Source organism: Schistocerca piceifrons, chromosome X, assembly GCF_021461385.2.
Source record: "Schistocerca piceifrons isolate TAMUIC-IGC-003096 chromosome X, iqSchPice1.1, whole genome shotgun sequence".
In the NCBI taxonomy this organism is placed as follows: Eukaryota; Metazoa; Arthropoda; class Insecta; order Orthoptera; family Acrididae; genus Schistocerca; species Schistocerca piceifrons.
The window spans coordinates 940,698,165-940,722,388 of NC_060149.1; positions in this window are offsets into that span (position 1 = coordinate 940,698,165).

Sequence of the window (24,224 nt, forward strand, 5' to 3'; positions counted from 1 at the left end):
TCGTCAATAAGAAGGTGCAAGGAATACAGTAAACCTGAAGTGAAGCATCGGAATCTAAAACTGGACTCACAGGAGAGGTTCAAATCATAGAAAGCGAGAGTGTCAGTCTTCTTGTACTTCAGTCGGCATTGTGCCTTTTGTATTTAATTCGGATGCAATTTCTGTGTTTCATCGTCAGTCAGAAGGTACAAGGTATACAGTAATCTTGAAGTGAAGCATCGGAATCTAAAACTGGGCTCACAGGAGAGGTTCGAAACGTAGAAAGTGAGAGTGTCAGTCCTCTTGGACTTAAGTCGGCATTGAGCCTTTTGTATTACATTCGGATGCAATTTCTGTGTTTCATCGTCAATAAGAAGCTGCAAGGTATACAGTAAACCTGAAGTGAAGCATCGGAATCTAAAACTGGACTCACAGGTGAGGTTCAAATCATAGAAAGTGAGAGTGTCAGTCCTCTTGTACTTATGTCGGCATTGTGCCTCTTGTATTAAATTCGGATGCAATTTCTGTGTTTCATCGTCAATAAGAAGGTGCAAGGTATACAGTAAACCTGAAGTGAAGCATCGGAATCTAAAACTGGACTCACAGGAGAGGTTCAAATCGTAGAAAGTGAGAGTGTCAGTCCGCTTGTACTTAAGTCGGCATTGTGCCTTTTGTATTAATTTCGGATGCAATTTCTGTGTTTCATCGTCAATAAGAAGGTGCAAGGTATACAGTAAACCTGAAGTCAACCATCGGAATCAAAAACTGGGCTCACTGGGGAGGTTCAAATCATAGTAAGTGAGAGTGTCAGTCCTCTTGTACTTAAGTCGGCCTTGTGCCTTTTGTATTAAATTCGGATGCAATTTCTGTGTTTCATCGTCAATAAGAAGGTGCAAGGTATACAGTAATGTTAAAGTAAAGCATCGGAATCTAAAACTGGACTCAAAGGTGCGGTTCAAATCATAGAAAGTGAGAGTGTCAGTCCTCTTGTACTTAAGTCGGCATTGTGCATTTTGTATTAAATTCGGATGTAATTTCTGTGTTTCATCGTCAATAAGAAGGTGCAAGGTATACAGTAATCTGGAAGTGAAGCATCGGAATCTAAAACTGGACTCACAGGAGTAGTTCAAATCATAGGAAGGGAGAGTGTCAGTCCTCTTGTACTTAAGTCGGCATTGTGCCTTTTGTAAAAATTCGGATACAATTTCTGTTTTTCATCGTCTACAAGAAGGTGCAAGGTATACAGTAATCTTGAAGTGAAGCATCAGAATCTAAAACTTTACTCACAGGATAGGTTCAATTCGTTGAAAGTTAGAGTGTCTGTCCTCTTGTACTTAAGTCGGCATTGTGCCTTATGCATTAAAGTCGGATGCAATTTCTGTGTTTCATCGTCAATAAGAAGGTGCAAGTTATACAGTAAACCTGAAGTGAAGCATCGGAATCTAAAACTGGACTCACAGGTGAGGTTCAAATCATAGAAACTGAGAGTGTCAGTCCTCTTGTACTTATGTCGGCATTGTGCCTCTTGTAATACATTCGGATGCAATTTCTGTGTTTCATCGTCAATAAGAAGGTGCAAGGTATACAGTAAACCTGAAGTGAAGCATCGGAATCTAAAACTGGACTCACAGGAGAGGTTCAAATCGTTGAAAGTGAGAGTGTCACTCCCCTTGTACTTAAGTCGGCATTGTGCCTTTTGTATTAAGTTCAGATGTAATTTCTGTGTTTCATCGTCAATAAGAAGGTGCAAGATGTACAGTAAACCTGAAGTGAAGCATCGGAATCTAGAGCTGGCCTCACAGGAGAGGTTCAAATCGTAGAAAGTGAGAGTGTCACTCCTCTTGTACTTCAGTCGGCATTGTGCCTTTTGTATTACATTCGGATGCAATTTCTGTGTTTCATCGTCAATAAGAAGCTGCAAGGTATTTAGTAAACCTGAAGTGAAGCATCGGAATCTAAAACTGGACTCACAGGTGAGGTTCAAATCATAGAAAGTGAGAGTGTCAGTCCTCTTGTACTTATGTCGTTATTGTGCCTCTTGTATTAAATTCGGATGCAATTTCTGTGTTTCATCGTCAATAAGAAGGTGCAAGGTATACAGTAAACCTGAAGTGAAGCATCGGAATCTAAAACTGGACTCACAGGAGAGGTTCAAATCGTAGAAAGTGAGAGTGTCAGTCCGCTTGTACTTAAGTCGGCATTGTGCCTTTTGTATTAATTTCGGATGCAATTTCTGTGTTTCATCGTCAATAAGAAGGTGCAAGGTATACAGCAAACCTGAAGTCAACCATCGGAATCAAAAACTGGGCTCACTGGGGAGGTTCAAATCATAGTAAGTGAGAGTGTCAGTCCTCTTGTACTTAAGTCGGCCTTGTGCCTTTTGTATTAAATTCGGATGCAATTTCTGTGTTTCATCGTCAATAAAAAGGTGCAAGGTATACAGTAATGTTAAAGTAAAGCATCGGAATCTAAAACTGGACTCAAAGGTGCGGTTCAAATCATAGAAAGTGAGAGTGTCAGTCCTCTTGTACTTAAGTCGGCATTGTGCATTTTGTATTAAATTCGGATGTAATTTCTGTGTTTCATCGTCAATAAGAAGGTGCAAGGTATACAGTAAACCTGAAGTGAAGCATCGGAATCTAAAACTGGACTCACAGGAGAGGTTCAAATCGTTGAAAGTGAGAGTGTCACTCCCCTTGTACTTAAGTCGGCATTGTGCCTTTTGTATTAAGTTCAGATGTAATTTCTGTGTTTCATCGTCAATAAGAAGGTGCAAGATGTACAGTAAACCTGAAGTGAAGCATCGGAATCTAGAGCTGGCCTCACAGGAGAGGTTCAAATCGTAGAAAGTGAGAGTGTCACTCCTCTTGTACTTAAGTCGGCATTGTGCCTTTTGTATTAAATTTGGATGCAATTTCTGTGTTTCATCGTCAATAAGAAGGTGCAAGGTATACAGTAAACCTGAAGAGAAGCATCGGAATCTAAAACTGGACTCACAGGAGAGGTTCAAATCATAGAAAGTTAGAGTGTCAGGCCTCTTGTACTTAAGTCGGCATTGTGCCTTTTGTATTAAATTCGGATGCAAACTCTGTGTTTCATCGTCAATAAGAAGGGGCAAGGTATACAGTAAACCTGAAGTGAAGCATCGGAATCTAAAACTGGACTCACAGGAGAGATTCAAATCATAGAAAGTTAGAGTGTCAGTCCTCATGTCCTTAAGTCGGCATTGTGAATATTGTATTACATTCGGAAGCAATTTCTGTGTTTCATCGTCAGTAAGAAGGTCCAAGGGATGAAGTAAACCTGAAGTGAAGCATCGGAATCTAAAACTGGACTCACAGGAGAGGTTCAAATCATAGAAACTGAGAGTGTCAGTCCTCAGGTTCTTAAGTCGGCATTGTTAATTTTGTATTACATTCGGATGAAATTTCTGTGTTCCATCGTCAGTACGAAGGTCCGAGGGATACAGTAAACCAGAAGCGAAGCATCGGAATCTAAAACTGGACTCACAGGTGAGGTTCAAATCATAGAAACTGAGAGTGTCAGTCCTCTTGTACTTATGTCGGCATTGTGCCTCTTGTATTACATTCGGATGCAATTTCTGTTTTTCATCGTCAATAAGAAGGTGCAAGGTATACAGTAAACCTGAAGTGAAGCATCGGAATCTAAAACTGGACTCACAGGAGAGGTTCAAATCGTTGAAAGTGAGAGTGTCACTCCCCTTGTACTTAAGTCGGCATTGTGCCTAATGTATTAAATTCGGATGCAATTTCTGCGTTTAATCGCCAATAAGAAGGTGGAAGGTATACAGTAAACCTGAAGTGAAGCATCGGAATCTAAAACTGGACTAACAGGCGAAGTTCAAATCATAGAAAGTGAGAGTTTCAGTCCTCTTGTTCTTAAGTCGGCATTGTGCTTTTTGTATTAAATTCGGATGCATTTTCTGTGTTTCATCGTCAATAAGAAGGTGCAAGGTATACACAAAACCTGAAGTGAAACATCGGAATCTAATACTGGACTCACAGGTGAGGTTCAAATCGTAGAAAGTGAGAGTGTCAGTCCTCTTTAACTTGAGTCGGCATTGTGCCTTTTGCATTCATTTCGGATGCAATTTCTGTGTTTCATCGTCAAAAAGAATGTGCAAGATATACAGTAATCTTGAAGTGAAGCATCGGAATCTAAAACTGGATTCACAGGAGAGGTTCAAATCGTAGAAAGTGAGAGTGTCAGTCCTCTTGTACTTAAGTCGGCATTGTGCCTTTTGTATTTAATTCGGATGCAATTTCTGTGTTTCATCGTCAATAAGAAGGTGCAAGGTATATAGTAATCTTGAAATTGAAGCATCGGAATGTAAAACTGGACTCACAGGAGAGGTTCAAATCATAGAAAGTAAGAGTTTCAGCTCTCTTGTACTTAAGTCGGCATTGTGCCTTTTGTATTAAATTCGGATTGAATTTCTGTGTTTCATCGTCTATAAGAAGGTGCTAGGTATACAGTAATCTTGATGTGAAGCATCGGAATCTAAAATTGGACTCACAGGAGAGGTTCAAATCGTAGAAAGTGAGAGTGTCAGTACTCTTGTACTTAAGTCTGCATTGTGCCATTTGTATTAAATTCGGATGTAATTTCTGTGTTTCATCGTCAATAAGAAGGTGCAAGGTATACAGTAATCTTGAAGTGAAGCATCGGAATCTAAAACTGGACTCACAGGAGTAGTTCAAATCATAGGAAGGGAGAGTGTCAGTCCTCTTGTACTTAAGTCGGCATTGTGCCTTTTGTAAAAATTCGGATACAATTTCTGTTTTTCATCGTCTATAAGAAGGTACAAGGTATACAGTAATCTTGAAGTGAAGCATCGGAATCTAAAACTTTACTCACAGGAGAGGTTCAAATCATAGAAACTGATAGTGTCAGTCCTCTCTTTTACTAAAGTCGGCATTGTGCCTTTTGTATTAAATTCGGATGCAAACTCTGTGTTTCATCGTCAATAAGAAGGTGCAAGGTATACAGTAAAGCTGAAGTGAAGTATCGGAATCTAAAACTGGACTCACAGGAGAGGTTCAAATCATAGAAAGTGAGAGTGTCAGTCTTCTTGTACTTAAGACGGCATTGTGCCTTTTGTATTAAATTCGGATGCAATTTCTGTGTTTCATCGTCAATAAGAAGGTGCAAGTTATACAGTAAACCTGAAGTGAAGCATCGGAATCTAAAACTGGACTCGCAGGTGAGGTTCAAATCATAGAAACTGAGAGTGTCAGTCCTCTTGTACTTATGTCGGCATTGTGCCTCTTGTATTACATTCGGATGCAATTTCTGTCTTTCATCGTCAATAAGAAGGTGCAAGGTATACAGTAAACCTGAAATGAAGCATCGGAATCTAAAACTGGACTCACAGGAGAGGTTCAAATCGTTTAAAGTGAGAGTGTCAAACCCCTTGTACTTAAGTCAGCATTGTGCCTTTTGTATTAAGTTCAGATGTAATTTCTGTGTTTCATCGTCAATAAGAAGGAGCAAGATGTACAGTAAACCTGAAGTGAAGCATCGGAATCTAGAGCTGGCCTCACAGGAGAGGTTCAAATCGTAGAAAGTGAGAGTGTCACTCCTCTTGTACTTAAGTCGGCATTGTGCCTTTTGTATTAAATTTGGATGCAATTTCTGTGTTTCATCGTCAATAAGAAGGTGCAAGGTATACAGTAAACCTGAAGAGAAGCATCGGAATCTAAAACTGGACTCACAGGAGAGGTTCAAATCATAGAAAATTAGAGTGTCAGTCCTCTTGTACTTAAGTCGGCATTGTGCCTTTTGTATTAAATTCGGATGCAAACTCTGTGTTTCATCGTCAATAAGAAGGGGCAAGGTATACAGTAAACCTGAAGTGAAGCATCGGAATCTAAAACTGGACTCACAGGAGAGATTCAAATCATAGAAAGTTAGAGTGTCAGTCCTCATGTCCTTAAGTCGGCATTGTGAATATTGTATTACATTCGGATGCAATTTCTGTGTTCCATCGTCAGTACGAAGGTCCGAGGGATACAGTAAACCAGAAGCGAAGCATCGGAATCTAAAACTGGACTCACAGGAGAGGTTCAAATCATAGAAAGTTAGAGTGTCAGTCCTGTTGTACTTATGTCGGCATTGTGCCTTTTGTAATAAATTCGGATGCAATTTTTGTGTTTCATCGTCAATAAGAAGGTCCAAGGTATACAGTAAACCTGAAGTGAAGCATCGGAATCTAAAACTGATCTCACAGAAGAGGTTGAAATCATAGAAAGTTAGAGGGTCAGTCCCCTTGTATTTAAGTCGGCATTTTGCCTTTAGTATTAAATTCGGATGCAATATCTGTGTTTCACCGTCAATAAGAAGGTGCAAGGTATACAGTAAACTTGAACTGAAGCATCGGAATCTAAAACTGGACTCACAGGAGAGGTTCAAATAGTAGAAAGTGAGAGTGTTTGTCCTCTTGTACTTGAGTCGGCATTGTGCCTTTTGTATTAAATTCGGATGCAATTTCTGCGTTTAATCGTCAATAAGAAGGTGGAAGGTATACAGTAAACCTGAAGTGAAGCATCGGAATCTAAAACTGGAGTCACAGGAGAGGTTCAAATCGTTGAAAGTGAAAGTGTCAGTCCTCTTGTACTAAAGTCGGCATTGTGCCTTTTGTATTAAATTTTGATGCAATATCTGTGTTTCATTGTCAATAAGAAGGTGCAAGGTATACAGTGAACCTGAAGTGAAGCATCGGAATCTAAAACCGGACTAACAGGTGAAGTTCAAATCATAGAAAGTGAGAGTTTCAGTCCTCTTGTCCTTAAGTCGGCATTGTGCTTTTTGTATTAAATTCGGATGCATTTTCTGTGTTTCATCGTCAATAAGAAGGTGCAAGGTATACACAAAACCTGAAGTGAAGCATCGGAATCTAAAACTGGACTCACAGGTGAGGTTCAAATCGTAGAAAGTGAGAGTGTCATTCCTCTTGATCTTAAGTCGGCATTGTGCCTTTTGCATTCATTTCGGATGCAATTTCTGTGTTTCATCGTCAAAAAGAAAGTGCAAGGTATACAGTAATCTTGAAGTGAAGCATCGGAATCTAAAACTGGATTCACAGGAGAGGTTCAAATCGTAGAAAGTGAGAGTGTCAGTCCTCTTGTACTTAAGTCGGCATTGTGCCTTTTGTATCAAAATTCGGATGCAATTTCTGTGTTTCATCGTCAATAAGAAGGTGCAAGGTATATAGAAATCTTGAAATTGAAGCATCGGAATGTAAAACTGGACTCACAGGAGAGGTTCAAATCATAGAAAGTAAGAGTTTCAGCTCTCTTGTACTTAAGTCGGCATTGTGCCTTTTGTATTAAATTCGGATGCAATTTCTGTGTTTCATCGTCTATAAGAAGTTGCTAGGTATACAGTAATCTTGATGTGAAGCATCGGAATCTAAAATTGGACTCACAGGAGAGGTTCAAATCGTAGAAAGTGAGAGTGTCAGTACTCTTGTACTTAAGTCTGCATTGTGCCATTTATATTAAATTCGAATGCAATTTCTGTGTTTCATCGTCAATAAGACGGTGCAAGGTATACAGTATACCAGAAGTGAAGCATCGGAATCTAAAACTGGACTCACAGGGGAGGTTCAAATCATAGAAAGTGAGAGTGTCAGTCCTCTTGTACTTAAGTCGGCATTGTGCCATTTGTATTAAATTCGGATAATATTTCTGTGTTTCATCGTCAATAAGATGGTCCAAGGGATACAGTAAACCTGAAGTGAAGCATCGGAATCTAAAACTGGACTCACAGGAGATGTTCAAATCGTAGTAAGTGAGAGTGTCAGTCCTCTTGTACTTAAGTCGGCATTGTGCCTTTTGTATTAATTTCGGATGCATTTTCTGTGTTTCATCGTCAATAAGAAGGTGCAAGGTATACAGTAAACCTTAAGTGAAGCATCGGAATCTAAAACTGGACTCACAGGAGAGGTCGAATCATTGAAAATTAGAGGGTCAGTCCTCTTGTACTTAAGTCGGCATTGTGCCTTTTGTATTAAATTCGGATGCAATTTCTGTGTTTCATCGTCAATAAGAAGGCCCAAGGGATACAGTAAACCTGAAGTGAAGCATCGGAATCTAAAACTGGACTCACAGGAGAGGTTCAAATCGTAGAAAGTGAGAGTGTCAGTCCTCTTGTACTTAAGTCGGCATTGTGCCTTTTGTATTAAATTCGGATGCAATTTCTGTGCTTCATCGTCAATGAAAAGGTGCAAGGTATACAGTAAACTTGAAGTGAAGCATCGGAATCTAAAACTGGACTCACAGGGGAGGTTCAAATCGTAGAAAGTAAGAGTGTCAGTCCTCTTGTACTTAAGTCGGCATTGTGCCTTTTGCATTAAATTCGGATGCAATTTCTGTGTTTCATCGTCAATAAGATGGTCCAAGGGATACAGTAAACCTGAAGTGAAGCATCGGAATCTAAAACTGGACTCACAGGAGAGGTTCAAATCGTAGAAAGTGAGAGTGTCAGTCCTCTTGTACATAAGTCTGCATTGTGAATTTTGTATTAAATTCGGATGCATGTTCTGTGTTTCATCGTCAATAAGAAGGTGCAAGGTATACAGTAAACCAGAAGTGAAGCATCGGAATCTAATACTGGATTCACAGGAGAGGTTCTAATCATAGAAAGTGAGAGTGTCATTCCTTATTTACTTCAGTCGGCATTGTGCCTTTCGTATTAAATTCGGATGCAATTTCTGTGTTTCATCATCAATAAGAAGGTCCAAGGGATACAGTAAACCTGAAGTGAAGCATCAGAATCTAAAACTGGACTCACAGGAGAGGTTCGAATTGTAGAAGGTGAGAGTGTCAGTCCTCTTGTACTTAAGTCGGCATTGTGCCTTTTGTATTAAATTCGGATGCAATTTCTGTGTTTCATCGTCAATAGGAAGGTCCAAGGGATACAGTAAACCTGAAGTGAAGCATCCGAATCTAAAACTAGACTCACAGGAAAGGTTCAAATCGTAGAAAGTGAGAGTGTCAGTTCTCCTGTATTTAAGTCGGCATTTTGCCTTTTGTATTAAATTCTGATGCAATTTCTGTGTTTCATCGTCAATAAGAAGGTACAAGGTATACAGTAAACCTGAAGTGAAGCATCGGAATCTAAAACTGGACTCGCAGGGGAGGTTCAAATCATAGAAAATTAGAGTGTCAGTCCTCTTGTACTTAAGTCGGCATTGTGCCTTTTGTATTAAATTCGGATGCAAACTCTGTGTTTCATCGTCAATAAGAAGGGGCAAGGTATACAGTAAACCTGAAGTGAAGCATCGGAATCTAAAACTGGACTCACAGGAGAGATTCAAATCATAGAAAGTTAGAGTGTCAGTCCTCATGTCCTTAAGTCGGCATTGTCAATATTGTATTACATTCGGATGCAATTTCTGTGTTCCATCGTCAGTACGAAGGTCCGAGGGATACAGTAAACCAGAAGCGAAGCATCGGAATCTAAAACTGGACTCACAGGAGAGGTTCAAATCATAGAAAGTTAGAGTGTCAGTCCTGTTGTACTTATGTCGGCATTGTGCCTTTTGTAATAAATTCGGATGCAATTTTTGTGTTTCATCGTCAATAAGAAGGTCCAAGGTATACAGTAAACCTGAAGTGAAGCATCGGAATCTAAAACTGATCTCACAGAAGAGGTTGAAATCATAGAAAGTTAGAGGGTCAGTCCCCTTGTATTTAAGTCGGCATTTTGCCTTTTGTATTAAATTCGGATGCAATATCTGTGTTTCACCGTCAATAAGAAGGTGCAAGGTATACAGTAAACTTGAACTGAAGCATCGGAATCTAAAACTGGACTCACAGGAGAGGTTCAAATAGTAGAAAGTGAGAGTGTTTGTCCTCTTGTACTTGAGTCGGCATTGTGCCTTTTGTATTAAATTCGGATGCAATTTCTGCGTTTAATCGTCAATAAGAAGGTGGAAGGTATACAGTAAACCTGAAGTGAAGCATCGGAATCTAAAACTGGAGTCACAGGAGAGGTTCAAATCGTTGAAAGTGAAAGTGTCAGTCCTCTTGTACTAAAGTCGGCATTGTGCCTTTTGTATTAAATTTTGATGCAATATCTGTGTTTCATTGTCAATAAGAAGGTGCAAGGTATACAGTGAACCTGAAGTGAAGCATCGGAATCTAAAACTGGACTAACAGGTGAAGTTCAAATCATAGAAAGTGAGAGTTTCAGTCCTCTTGTTCTTAAGTCGGCATTGTGCTTTTTGTATTAAATTCGGATGCATTTTCTGTGTTTCATCGTCAATAAGAAGGTGCAAGGTATACACAAAACCTGAAGTGAAGCATCGGAATCTAAAACTGGACTCACAGGTGAGGTTCAAATCGTAGAAAGTGAGAGTGTCATTCCTCTTGAACTTAAGTCGGCATTGTGCCTTTTGCATTCATTTCGGATGCAATTTCTGTGTTTCATCGTCAAAAAGAAAGTGCAAGGTATATAGAAATCTTGAAATTGAAGCATCGGAATGTAAAACTGGACTCACAGGAGAGGTTCAAATCATAGAAAGTAAGAGTTTCAGCTCTCTTGTACTTAAGTCGGCATTATGCCTTTTGTATTAAATTCGGATGCAATTTCTGTGTTTCATCGTCTATAAGAAGGTGCTAGGTATACAGTAATCTTGATGTGAAGCATCGGAATCTAAAATTGGACTCACAGGAGAGGTTCAAATCGTAGAAAGTGAGAGTGTCAGTACTCTTGTACTTAAGTCTGCATTGTGCCATTTGTATTAAATTCGAATGCAATTTCTGTGTTTCATCGTCAATAAGACGGTGCAAGGTATACAGTATACCAGAAGTGAAGCATCGGAATCTAAAACTGGACTCACAGGGGAGGTTCAAATCATAGAAAGTGAAAGTGTCAGTCCTCTTGTACTTAAGTCGGCATTGTGCCATTTGTATTAAATTCGGATAATATTTCTGTGTTTCATCGTCAATAAGATGGTCCAAGGGATACAGTAAACCTGAAGTGAAGCATCGGAATCTAAAACTGGACTCACAGGAGATGTTCAAATCGTAGTAAGTGAGAGTGTCAGTCCTCTTGTACTTAAGTCGGCATTGTGCCTTTTGTATTAATTTCGGATGCATTTTCTGTGTTTCATCGTCAATAAGAAGGTGCAAGGTATACTGTAAACCTTAAGTGAAGCATCGGAATCTAAAACTGGACTCACAGGAGAGGTCGAATCATTGAAAATTAGAGGGTCAGTCCTCTTGTACTTAAGTCGGCATTGTGCCTTTTGTATTAAATTCGGATGCAATTTCTGTGTTTCATCGTCAATAAGAAGGCCCAAGGGATACAGTAAACCTGAAGTGAAGCATCGGAATCTAAAACTGGACTCGCAGGTGAGGTTCAAATCATAGAAACTGAGAGTGTCAGTCCTCTTGTACTTATGTCGGCATTATGCCTCTTGTATTACATTCGGATGCAATTTCTGTCTTTCATCGTCAATAAGAAGGTGCAAGGTATACAGTAAACCTGAAGTGAAGCATCGGAATCTAAAACTGGACTCACAGGAGAGGTTCAAATCGTTTAAAGTGAGAGTGTCACTCCCCTTGTACTTAAGTCAGCATTGTGCCTTTTGTATTAAGTTCAGATGTAATTTCTGTGTTTCATCGTCAATAAGAAGGAGCAAGATGTACAGTAAACCTGAAGTGAAGCATCGGAATCTTGAGCTGGCCTCACAGGAGAGGTTCAAATCGTAGAAAGTGAGAGTGTCACTCCTCTTGTACTTAAGTCGGCATTGTGCCTTTTGTATTAAATTTGGATGCAATTTCTGTGTTTCATCGTCAATAAGAAGGTGCAAGGTATACAGTAAACCTGAAGAGAAGCATCGGAATCTAAAACTGGACTCACAGGAGAGGTTCAAATCATAGAAAATTAGAGTGTCAGTCCTCTTGTACTTAAGTCGGCATTGTGCCTTTTGTATTAAATTCGGATGCAAACTCTGTGTTTCATCGTCAATAAGAAGGGGCAAGGTATACAGTAAACCTGAAGTGAAGCATCGGAATCTAAAACTGGACTCACAGGAGAGATTCAAATCATAGAAAGTTAGTGTGTCAGTCCTCATGTCCTTAAGTCGGCATTGTGAATATTGTATTACATTCGGATGCAATTTCTGTGTTCCATCGTCAGTACGAAGGTCCGAGGGATACAGTAAACCAGAAGCGAAGCATCGGAATCTAAAACTGGACTCACAGGAGAGGTTCAAATCATAGAAAGTTAGAGTGTCAGTCCTGTTGTACTTATGTCGGCATTGTGCCTTTTGTAATAAATTCGGATGCAATTTTTGTGTTTCATCGTCAATAAGAAGGTCCAAGGTATACAGTAAACCTGAAGTGAAGCATCGGAATCTAAAACTGATCTCACAGAAGAGGTTGAAATCATAGAAAGTTAGAGGGTCAGTCCCCTTGTATTTAAGTCGGCATTTTGCCTTTTGTATTAAATTCGGATGCAATATCTGTGTTTCACCGTCAATAAGAAGGTGCAAGGTATACAGTAAACTTGAACTGAAGCATCGGAATCTAAAACTGGACTCACAGGAGAGGTTCAAATAGTAGAAAGTGAGAGTGTTTGTCCTCTTGTACTTGAGTCGGCATTGTGCCTTTTGTATTCAATTCGGATGCAATTTCTGCGTTTAATCGTCAATAAGAAGGTGGAAGGTATACAGTAAACCTGAAGTGAAGCATCGGAATCTAAAACTGGAGTCACAGGAGAGGTTCAAATCGTTGAAAGTGAAAGTGTCAGTCCTCTTGTACTAAAGTCGGCATTGTGCCTTTTGTATTAAATTTTGATGCAATATCTGTGTTTCATTGTCAATAAGAAGGTGCAAGGTATACAGTGAACCTGAAGTGAAGCATCGGAATCTAAAACTGGACTAACAGGTGAAGTTCAAATCATAGAAAGTGAGAGTTTCAGTCCTCTTGTTCTTAAGTCGGCATTGTGCTTTTTGTATTAAATTCGGATGCATTTTCTGTGTTTCATCGTCAATAAGAAGGTGCAAGGTATACACAAAACCTGAAGTGAAGCATCGGAATCTAAAACTGGACTCACAGGTGAGGTTCAAATCGTAGAAAGTGAGAGTGTCATTCCTCTTGAACTTAAGTCGGCATTGTGCCTTTTGCATTCATTTCGGATGCAATTTCTGTGTTTCATCGTCAAAAAGAAAGTGCAAGGTATACAGTAATCTTCAAGTGAAGCATCGGAATCTAAAACTGGATTCACAGGAGAGGTTCAAATCGTAGAAAGTGAGAGTGTCAGTCCTCTTGTACTTAAGTCGGCATTGTGCATTTTGTATTAAATTCGGATGCAATTTCTGTGTTTCATCGTCAATAAGAAGGTGCAAGGTATATAGAAATCTTGAAATTGAAGCATCGGAATGTAAAACTGGACTCACAGGAGAGGTTCAAATCATAGAAAGTAAGAGTTTCAGCTCTCTTGTACTTAAGTCGGCATTGTGCCTTTTGTATTAAATTCGGATGCAATTTCTGTGTTTCATCGTCTATAAGAAGGTGCTAGGTATACAGTAATCTTGATGTGAAGCATCGGAATCTAAAATTGGACTCACAGGAGAGGTTCAAATCGTAGAAAGTGAGAGTGTCAGTACTCTTGTACTTAAGTCTGCATTGTGCCATTTGTATTAAATTCGAATGCAATTTCTGTGTTTCATCGTCAATAAGACGGTGCAAGGTATACAGTATACCAGAAGTGAAGCATCGGAATCTAAAACTGGACTCACAGGGGAGGTTCAAATCATAGAAAGTGAGAGTGTCAGTCCTCTTGTACTTAAGTCGGCATTGTGCCATTTGTATTAAATTCGGATAATATTTCTGTGTTTCATCGTCAATAAGATGGTCCAAGGGATACAGTAAACCTGAAGTGAAGCATCGGAATCTAAAACTGGACTCACAGGAGATGTTCAAATCGTAGTAAGTGAGAGTGTCAGTCCTCTTGTACTTAAGTCGGCATTGTGCCTTTTGTATTAATTTCGGATGCATTTTCTGTGTTTCATCGTCAATAAGAAGGTGCAAGGTATACAGTAAACCTTAAGTGAAGCATCGGAATCTAAAACTGGACTCACAGGAGAGGTCGAATCATTGAAAATTAGAGGGTCAGTCCTCTTGTACTTAAGTCGGCATTGTGCCTTTTGTATTAAATTCGGATGCAATTTCTGTGTTTCATCGTCAATAAGAAGGCCCAAGGGATACAGTAAACCTGAAGTGAAGCATCGGAATCTAAAACTGGACTCACAGGAGAGGTTCAAATCGTAGAAAGTGAGAGTGTCAGTCCTCTTGTACTTAAGTCGGCATTGTGCCTTTTGTATTAAATTCGGATGCAATTTCTGTGCTTCATCGTCAATGAAAAGGTGCAAGGTATACAGTAAACTTGAAGTGAAGCATCGGAATCTAAAACTGGACTCACAGGGGAGGTTCAAATCGTAGAAAGTAAGAGTGTCAGTCCTCTTGTACTTAAGTCGGCATTGTGCCTTTTGCATTAAATTCGGATGCAATTTCTGTGTTTCATCGTCAATAAGATGGTCCAAGGGATACAGTAAACCTGAAGTGAAGCATCGGAATCTAAAACTGGACTCACAGGAGAGGTTCAAATCGTAGAAAGTGAGAGTGTCAGTCCTCTTGTACATAAGTCTGCATTGTGAATTTTGTATTAAATTCGGATGCATGTTCTGTGTTTCATCGTCAATAAGAAGGTGCAAGGTATACAGTAAACCAGAAGTGAAGCATCGGAATCTAATACTGGATTCACAGGAGAGGTTCAAATCATAGAAAGTGAGAGTGTCAGTCCTTATTTACTTCAGTCGGCATTGTGCCTTTTGTATTAAATTCGGACGCAATTTCTGTGTTTCATCATCAATAAGAAGGTCCAAGGGATACAGTAAACCTGAAGTGAAGCATCAGAATCTAAAACTGGACTCACCGGAGAGGTTCGAATTATAGAAGGTGAGAGTGTCAGTCCTCTTGTACTTAAGTCGGCATTGTGCCTTTTGTATTAAATTCGGATGCAATTTCTGTGTTTCATCGTCAATAAGAAGGTACAAGGTATACAGTAAACCTGAAGTGAAGCATCGGAATCTAAAACTGGACTCACAGGAAAGGTTCAAATCGTAGAAAGTGAGAGTGTCAGTTCTCCTGTATTTAAGTCGGCATTTTGCCTTTTGTATTAAATTCTGATGCAATTTCTGTGTTTCATCGTCAATAAGAAGGTACAAGGTATACAGTAAACCTGAAGTGAAGCATCGGAATCTAAAACTGGACTCGCAGGGGAGGTTCAAATCATAGAAAGTTAGAGTGTCAGTCCTGTTGTACTTAAGTCGGCATTGTGCCTTTTGTATTATTTTCGGATGCAATTTCTGTGTTTCATCGTCAATAAGAAGGTCCAAGGGATACAGTAAACCTGAAGTGAAGCATCGGAATCTAAAACTGGACTCACAGGAGAGGTTTAAATCGTAGGAAGTGAGAGTGTCAGTCCTCTTGTACTTAAGTCGGCATTGTGTATTTTGTATTAATTTCGGATGCAATTTCTGTGATTCATCGTCAATAAGAAGGTGCAAGGTATACAGTAAACCTGAAGTGAAGCATCGGAATCTAATACTGGATTCACAAGAGAGGTTCAAATCATAGAAAGTGAGAGTGTCAGTCCTTATTTACTTAAGTCGGCATTGTGTCTTTGTATTAATTTCGGATGCAATTTCTGTGATTCATCGTCAATAAGAGGGTGCAAGGTATACAGTAAACCTAAAGTGAAGAATCAGAATCTAAAACTGGACTCGCAGGAGAGGTTCAAATCATAGAAAGTTAGAGTGTCAGTCCTCTTGTACTTAAGTCCGCATTGTGCCTTTTGTATTAATTTCGGATGCAATTTCTGTGTTTCATCGTCAATAAGAAGGTCCAAGGGATACAGTAAACCTGAAGTGAAGCATCGGAATCTAAAACTGCACTCACAGGAGGGTTTGAAATCATAGAATGTTAGGGTGTCACTCCTCTTGTACTTAAGTCGGTATTGTGCCTTTTGTATTAAATTCGGATGCAGATTCTGTGTTTCATCGTCAATAAGAAAGTCCAAGGGATACAGTAAACCTGAAGTGAAGCATCGGAATCTAAAACTGGACTCACAGGAGAGGTTCAAATCATAGAAAGTTAGAGTGTCAGTCCTCTTTTACTTAAGTCGGCATTGTGCCATTTGTATTAAATTCCGATGCAATTTCTGTGTTTCACCGTCAATAAGAAGGCGCAAGGTAAACAGTAAACCTGAAGTCAAGGATCGGAATCCAAAACTCGACTCACAGGAGAGGTTAAAATCATAGAAATTGAGAGTGTCAGTCCTCTTGTACTGAAGTCGGCATTGTGCCATTTGTATTAATGTAGGATGCAATTTCTGTGTTTCATCGTCAATAAGAAGGTCCAAGGTATACAGTAAACCTGAAGTGAAGCATCGGATTCTAGAACTGGACTCACAGGAGAGGTTCAAACAATAGAAAGTTAGAGTGTCAGTCCTTTTTTACTTAAGTTGGCATTGTGTCTTTTGTATTAAATTCGGATGCAATTTCTGTGTTTGATCGCCAATAAGAAGTTGCAAGGTATACAGTAAACCTGAAGTGAAGCATCGGAATCTAAAACCGGACTCACAGGAAGGTTCAAATCATAGAAAGTTAGAGTGTCAGTCCTCTTTTACTTAAATCGGTATTGTGCCATTTGTATTAAATTCCGAATCAATTTCTGTGTTTCATCGTCAATAAGAAGGTGCAAGGTATACAGTAAACCTGAAGTGAAGCATCGGAATCTAAAACTCGACTCACAGGAGAGGTTCAAATCATAGAAAGTGAGAGTGTCAGTCCTCTTGTACTTATGTCGGCATTGCGCCATTTGTATTATTTTCGGATGCAATTTCTGTGTTTCATCGTTAATAAGAAGGTCCAAGTGATACAGTAATCCTGAAGTGAAGCATCGGAATCTAAAACTGGACTCCCAGGAGAGGTCAAATCATAGAAAGTGAGAGTGTCAGTACTCTTGTACTTTAGTTGGCATTGTGCCATTTGTATTAAATTCGGTTGCAATTTCTTTCATCGTCAATAAGAAGGTCCAAGGGATACAGTAAACCTGAAGTGAAGCTTCGGAATCCAAAACTGGACTCACAGGAGAGGTTCAAATCATAGAAAGCTAGATTGTCACTCCTCTTGTACTTAAGCCGGAATTGTGCCTTTTGTATTAAATTCGGATGCAATTTCTGTGTTTCATCGTCAATAAGAAGGTCCAAGGGATACAGTAAACCTGAAGAGAAGCATCGGAATCTAAAACTGGACTCACAGAAGCGGCTCAAATCATAGAATGGTAGAGTGTCAGTCCTCTTTTACTTACGTCAGGTATGTGCCTTTTGTATTAAATTCGGATGCAAACTCTGTGTTTCATCGTCAATAAGAAGGTCCAAGGGATACAGTAAACCAGGGGTCAAGCATCGGAATGTAAAACTGGACTCACAGTAGAGGTTCAAATCATAGAAAGTGAGAGTGTCAGTCCTCGTGTACTTAAGTCGTCATTGTGCCTTTTGTATTAAATTCGGATGCAATTTCTGTGTTTCATCGTCTATAAGATGGTCCAAGTGATACAGTAAACCTGAAGTGAAGCATCGGAATCTAAAACTGCACTCACAGGAGAGATTCAAATCATAGAAAGTTTGAGTGTCACTCCTCTCGTACTTAAGTATGTATTGTGCCTTTTGTATTAAATTCGGATGCAATTTCTGTGTTTCATCGTCTATAAGAAGTCCAAGTGGTACAGTAAACCTGAAGTGAAGCATCTGAATCTAAAACTGGACTCACAGGAAGGTTCAAATCATAGAAAGTTAGAGTGTCAGTCCTCTTTTACTTAAGTCGGTATTGTGCCATTTGTATTAAATTCGGATGCAATTTCTGTGTTTCATCGTTAATAAGAAGGTCCAAGTGATACAGTAATCCTGAAGAGAAGCATCGGAATCAAAAACTGGACTCCCAGGAGAGGTCAAATGATAGAAAGTGAGAGTGTCAGTACTGTTGTACTTAAGTTGGCATTGTGCCATTTGTATTAAATTCGGTTAAATTTCTGTGTTTCATCGTCAATAAGAAGGTCCAAGGGATACAGTAAACCTGAAGTGAAGCTTCGGAATCCAAAACTGGACTCACAGGAGAGGTTCAAATCATAGAAAGTTAGATTGTCACTCCTCTTGTACTTAAGCTGGTATTGTGCCTTTTGTATTAAATTCGGATGCAATTTCTGTGTTTCATCGTCAATAAGAAGATAAACGGGATACAGTAAACCTGAAGAGAAGCATTGGAATCTAAAACTGGACTCACAGAAGCGGTTCAAATCATAGAATGGTAGGGTTTCAGTCCTCTTTTACTTACGTCAGGTATGAGCCTTTTGTATTAAATTCGGATGCAAACTCTGTGTTTCATCGTCAATAAGAAGGTCCAAGGGATACAGTAAACCAGGGGTCAAGCATCGGAACGTAAAGCTGGACTCCCAGTAGAGGTTCAAATCATAGAAAGTGAGAGTGTCAATCCTCTTGTACTTAAGTCGTCATTGCGCCTTTTGTATTAAATTCGGATGCAATTTCTGTGTTTCATCGTCTATAAGAAGGTCCAAGTGATACAGTAAACCTGAAGTGAAGCATCGGAATCTAAAACTGCACTCACAGGAGAGTTTCAAATCATAGAAAGTTAGAGTGTCACTCCTCTCGTACTTAAGTATGTATTGTGCCTTTTGTTTTAAATTCGGATGCAATTTCTGTGTTTCATCGTCAGTAAGAAGGTCTTAGGGATACAGTAAACCTTAAGTGAAGCATCGGAATCTAAAACTGGTCTCACAGGCGAGGTTCAAATCATAGAATGTTAGAGTGTCAGTCCTCTATTACTTAAGTCGGCATAGTGCCTTTTGTATTAAATTCGGATGCAATATCTGTGTTTCATCGTCAATAAGAAGGTCCAAGGGGTACAGTAAACCTGAAGTGAAGCATCGGAATCTAAAACTGGACTCACAGGAAGGTTCAAATCATAGAAAGTTAGAGTGTCAGTCCTCTTTTACTTAAGTCGGTATTGTGCCATTTGTATTAAATTCCGATACAATATCTGTGTTTCATCGTCAATAAGAAGGTGCAAGGTATACAGTAAACCTGAAGTGAAGCATCGGAAACTAAAACTCGACTCACAGAAGAGGGTCAAATCATAGAAAGTGAGAGTGTCAGTCCTCTTGTACTTAAGTCGGCATTGTGCCATTTGTATTAAATTCGGATGCTATTTCTGTGTTTCATCGTTAATAAGAAGGTCCAAGTCATACAGTAATCCTGAAGTGAAGCATCGGAATCTAAAACTGGACTCACAGGAGAGGTTCAAATCATAGAAAGTTAGAGTTTCACTCCCCTTGTAATTAAGTCGGTATTGTGCCCTTTGTATTAAATTCGGTTGCAATTTCTGTGTTTCATCGTCAATAAGAAGGTCCAAGGTATACAGTAAACCTGAAGTGAAGCATCGGATTTCAAAACTGGACTCACAGGAGGGGTTCAAATCAAAGAAAGTGAGAGTGTCAGTCCTCTTGTTCATAAGTCGGCATTGTGCCATTTGTATTAAATTCGGATGCAATTTCTGTGTTTCATCGTCAATAAGAAGGTCCAAGGGATACAGTAAACCTGAAGTGAAGCATCGGAATCTAAAACTGGACTCACAGGAGCGGTTCAAATCATAGAATGGTAGAGTCTCAGTCCTTTTTTACTTAAGTCGGCATTGTGCCTTTTGTATTAAATTCGGATGCAATTTCTGTGTTTCATCGTCAATAAGAAGGTCCAAGGGATACAGTAAAGCGGAAGTGAAGCATCTGAATCTAAAACTGGACTCACAGGAGAGGTTCAAATCATAGAAAGTTAGAGTGTCCGTCCTCTTTTAGTTAAGTCGGCATTGTGCCATTTGTATTAAATTCCGATTCAATTTCTGTGTTTCATCGTCAATAAGATGGTGCAAGGTATACAGTAAACCTGAAGAGAAGCATCGGAATCTAAAACTGCACTCACAGGAGAGATTCAAATCATAGAAAGTTTGAGTGTCAGTCCTCTCGCACTTAAGTATGTATTGTCCCTTTTGTATTAAATTCGGATGCAATTTCTGTGTTTCATCGTTAATAAGAATGTCCAAGTGATACAGTAATCCTGAAGTGAAGCATCGGAATCTAAAACTGGACTCCCAGGATAGGTCAAATCATAGAAAGTGAGAGTGTCAGTCCTCTTGTACTTAAGTTGGCATTGTGCCATTTGTATTAAATTCGGTTGCAATTTCTGTGTTTCATCGTCAATAAGAAGGTCCAAGGGATACAGTAAACCTGAAGTGAAGCTTCGGAGTCCAAAACTGGACTCACAGGAGAGGTTCAAATCATAGGAAGCTAGATTGTCACTCCTCTTGTACTTAAGCCGGTATTGTGCCTTTTGTAATAAATTCGGATGCAATTTCTGTGTTTCATCGTCAATAAGAAGGTCCAAGGGATACAGTAAACCTGAAGAGAAGCATCGGAATGTAAAACTGGACTCACAGAAGCGGTTCAAATCATAGAATGGTAGAGTGTCAGTCCTCTTTTACTTACGTCAGGTATGTGCCTTTTGTATTAAATTCGGATGCAAACTCTGTGTTTCATCGTCAATAAGAAGGTCCAAGGGATACAGTAAACCAGGGGTCAAGCATCGGAATGTAAAACTGGACTCACAGTAGAGGTTCAAATCATAGAAAGTGAGAGTGTCAGTCCTCGTGTACTTAAGTCGTCATTGTGCCTTTTGTATTAAATTCGGATGCAATTTCTGTGTTTCTTCGTCTATAAGAAGGTCCAAGTGATACAGTAAACCTGATGTGAAGCATCGGAATCTAAAACTGCACTCACAGGAGAGATTCAAATCATAGAAAGTTTGAGTGTCACTCCTCTCGTACTTAAGTATGTATTGTGCCTTTTGTATTAAATTCGGATGCAATTTCTGGGTTTCATCGTCAGTAAGAAGGTCGTAGGGATACAGTAAACCTTAAGTGAAGCATCGGAATCTAAAACTGGTCTCACAGGAGAGGTTCAAATCATAGAATGTTAGAGTGTCAGTCCTCTACTACATAAGTCGGCATAGTGCCTTTTGTATTAAATTCGGATGCAATTTCTGTGTTTCATCGTCAATAAGAAGGTCCAAGTGGTACAGTAATCCTGAAGTGAAGCATCGGAATCAAAAACTGGACTCCCAGGAGAGGTCAAATCATAGAAAGTGAGAGTGTCAGTACTCTTGTACTTAAGTTGGCATTGTGCCATTTGTATTAAATTCGGTTAAATTCCTGTGTTTCATCGTCAATAAGAAGGTCCAAGGGATACAGTAAACCTGAAGTGAAGCTTCGGAATCCAAAACTGGACTCACAGGAGAGGTTCAAATCATAGAAAGTTAGATTGTCACTCCTCTTGTACTTAAGCCGGTATTGTGCCTTTTGTATTAAATTCGGATGCAATTTCTGTGTTTCATCGTCAATAAGAAGATAAACGGGATACAGTAAACCTGAAGAGAAGCATTGGAATCTAAAACTGGACTCACAGAAGCGGTTCAAATCATAGAATGGTAGAGTTTCAGTCCTCTTTTACTTACGTCAGGTATGAGCCTTTTGTATTAAATTCGGATGCAAACTCTGTGTTTCATCGTCAATAAGAAGGTCCAAGGGATACAGTAAACCAGGGGTCAAGCATCGGAATGTAAAGCTGGACTCCCAGTAGAGGTTCAATTCATAGAAAGTGAGAGTGTCAATCCTCTTGTACTTAAGTCGTCATTGTGCCTTTTGTATTAAATTCGGATGCAATTTCTGTGTTTCATCGTCTATAAGAAGGTCCAAGTGATACAGTAAACCTGAAGTGAAGCATCGGAATCTAAAACTGCACTCACAGGAGAGATTCAAATCATAGAAAGTTAGAGTGTCACTCCTCTCGTACTTAAGTATGTATTGTGCCTTTTGTATTAAATTCGGATGCAATTTCTGTGTTTCATCGTCAGTAAGAAGGTCTTAGGGATACAGTAAACCTTAAGTGAGGCATCGGAATCTAAAACTGGTCTCACAGGAGAGGTTCAAATCATAGAATGTTAGAGTGTCACTCCTCTATTACTTAAGTCGGCATAGTGCTTTTTGTATTAAGTTCGGATGCAATATCTGTGTTTCATCGTCAATAAGAAGGTCCAAGGGGTACAGTAAACCTGAAGTGAAGCATCGGAATCTAAAACTGGACTCAGAGGAAGGTTCAAATCATAGAAAGTTAGAGTGTCAGTCCTCTTTTACTTAAGTCGGTATTGTGCCATTTGTATTAAATTCCGATACAATTTCTGTGTTTCATCGTCAATAAGAAGGTGCAAGGTATACAGTAAACCTGAAGTGAAGCATCGGAAACTAAAACTCGACTCACAGAAGAGTGTCAAATCATAGAAAGTGAGAGTGTCAGTCCTCTTGTACTTAAGTCGGCATTGTGCCATTTGTATTAAATTCTGATGCTATTTCTGTGTTTCATCGTTATTAAGAAGGTCCAAGTCATACAGTAATCCTGAAGTGAAGCATCGGAATCTGAAACTGGACTCACAGGAGAGGTTCAAATCATAGAAAGTTAGAGTTTCACTCCCCTTGTACTTAAGTCGGTATTGTGCCCTTTGTATTAAATTCGGTTGCAATTTCTGTGTTTCATCGTCAATAAGAAGGTCCAAGGTATACTGTAAACCTGAAGTGAAGCATCGGATTCTAAAACTGGACTCACAGGAGGGGTTCAAATCAAAGAAAGTGAGAGTGTCAGTTCTCTTGTACATAAGTCGGCATTGTGCCATTTGTATTAAATTCGGATGCAATTTCTGTGTTTCATCGTCAATAAGAAGGTCCAAGGGATACAGTAAACCTGAAGTGAAGCATCGGAATCTAAAACTGGACTCACAGGAGCGGTTCAAATCATAGAATGGTAGAGTCTCAGTCCTCTTTTACTTAAGTCGGCATTGTGCCTTTTGTATTAAATTCGGATGCAATTTCTGTGTTTCATCGTCAATAAGAAGGTCCAAGGGATACAGTAAAGCGGAAGTGAAGCATCTGAATCTAAAACTGGACTCACAGGAGAGGTTCAAATCATAGAAAGTTAGAGTGTCAGTCCTATTTTAGTTAAGTCGGCATTGTGCCATTTGTATTAAATTCCGATTCAATTTCTCTGTTTCATCGTCAATAAGATGGTGCAAGGTATACAGTAAACCTGAAGAGAAGCATCGGAATCTAAAACTGCACTCACAGGAGAGATTCAAATCATAGAAAGTTTGAGTGTCAGTCCTCTCGCACTTAAGTATGTATTGTACCTTTTGTATTAAATTCGGATGCAATTTCTGTGTTTCATCGTTAATAAGAATGTCCAAGTGATACAGTAATCCTGAAGTGAAGCATCGGAATCTAAAACTGGACTCCCAGGATAGGTCAAATCATAGAAAGTGAGAGTGTCAGTCCTCTTGTACTTAAGTTGGCATTGTGCCATTTGTATTAAATTCGGTTGCAATTTCTGTGTTTCATCGTCAATAAGAAGGTCCAAGGGATACAGTAAACCTGAAGTGAAGCTTCGGAATCCAAAACTGGACTCACAGGAGAGGTTCAAATCATAGGAAGCTATATTGTCACTCCTCTTGTACTTAAGCCGGTATTGTGCCTTTTGTATTAAATTCGGATGCAATTTCTGTGTTTCATCGTCAATAAGAAGGTCCAAGGGATACAGTAAACCTGAAGAGAAGCATCGGAATGTAAAAGTGGACTCACAGAAGCGGTTCAAATCATAGAATGGTAGAGTGTCAGTCCTCTTTTACTTACGTCAGGTATGTGCCTTTTGTATTAAATTCGGATGCAAACTCTGTGTTTCATCGTCAATAAGAAGGTCCAAGGGATACAGTAAACCAGGGGTCAAGCATCGGAATGTAAAACTGGACTCACAGTAGTGGTTCAAATCATAGAAAGTGAGAGTGTCAGTCCTCGTGTACTTAAGTCGTCATTGTGCCTTTTGTATTAAATTCGGATGCAATTTCTGTGTTTCATCGTCTATAAGAAGGTCCAAGTGATACAGTAAACCTGAAGTGAAGCATCGGAATCTAATACTGCACTCACAGGAGAGCTTCAAATCATAGAATGTTAGAGTGTCAGTCCTCTATTACATAAGTCTGCA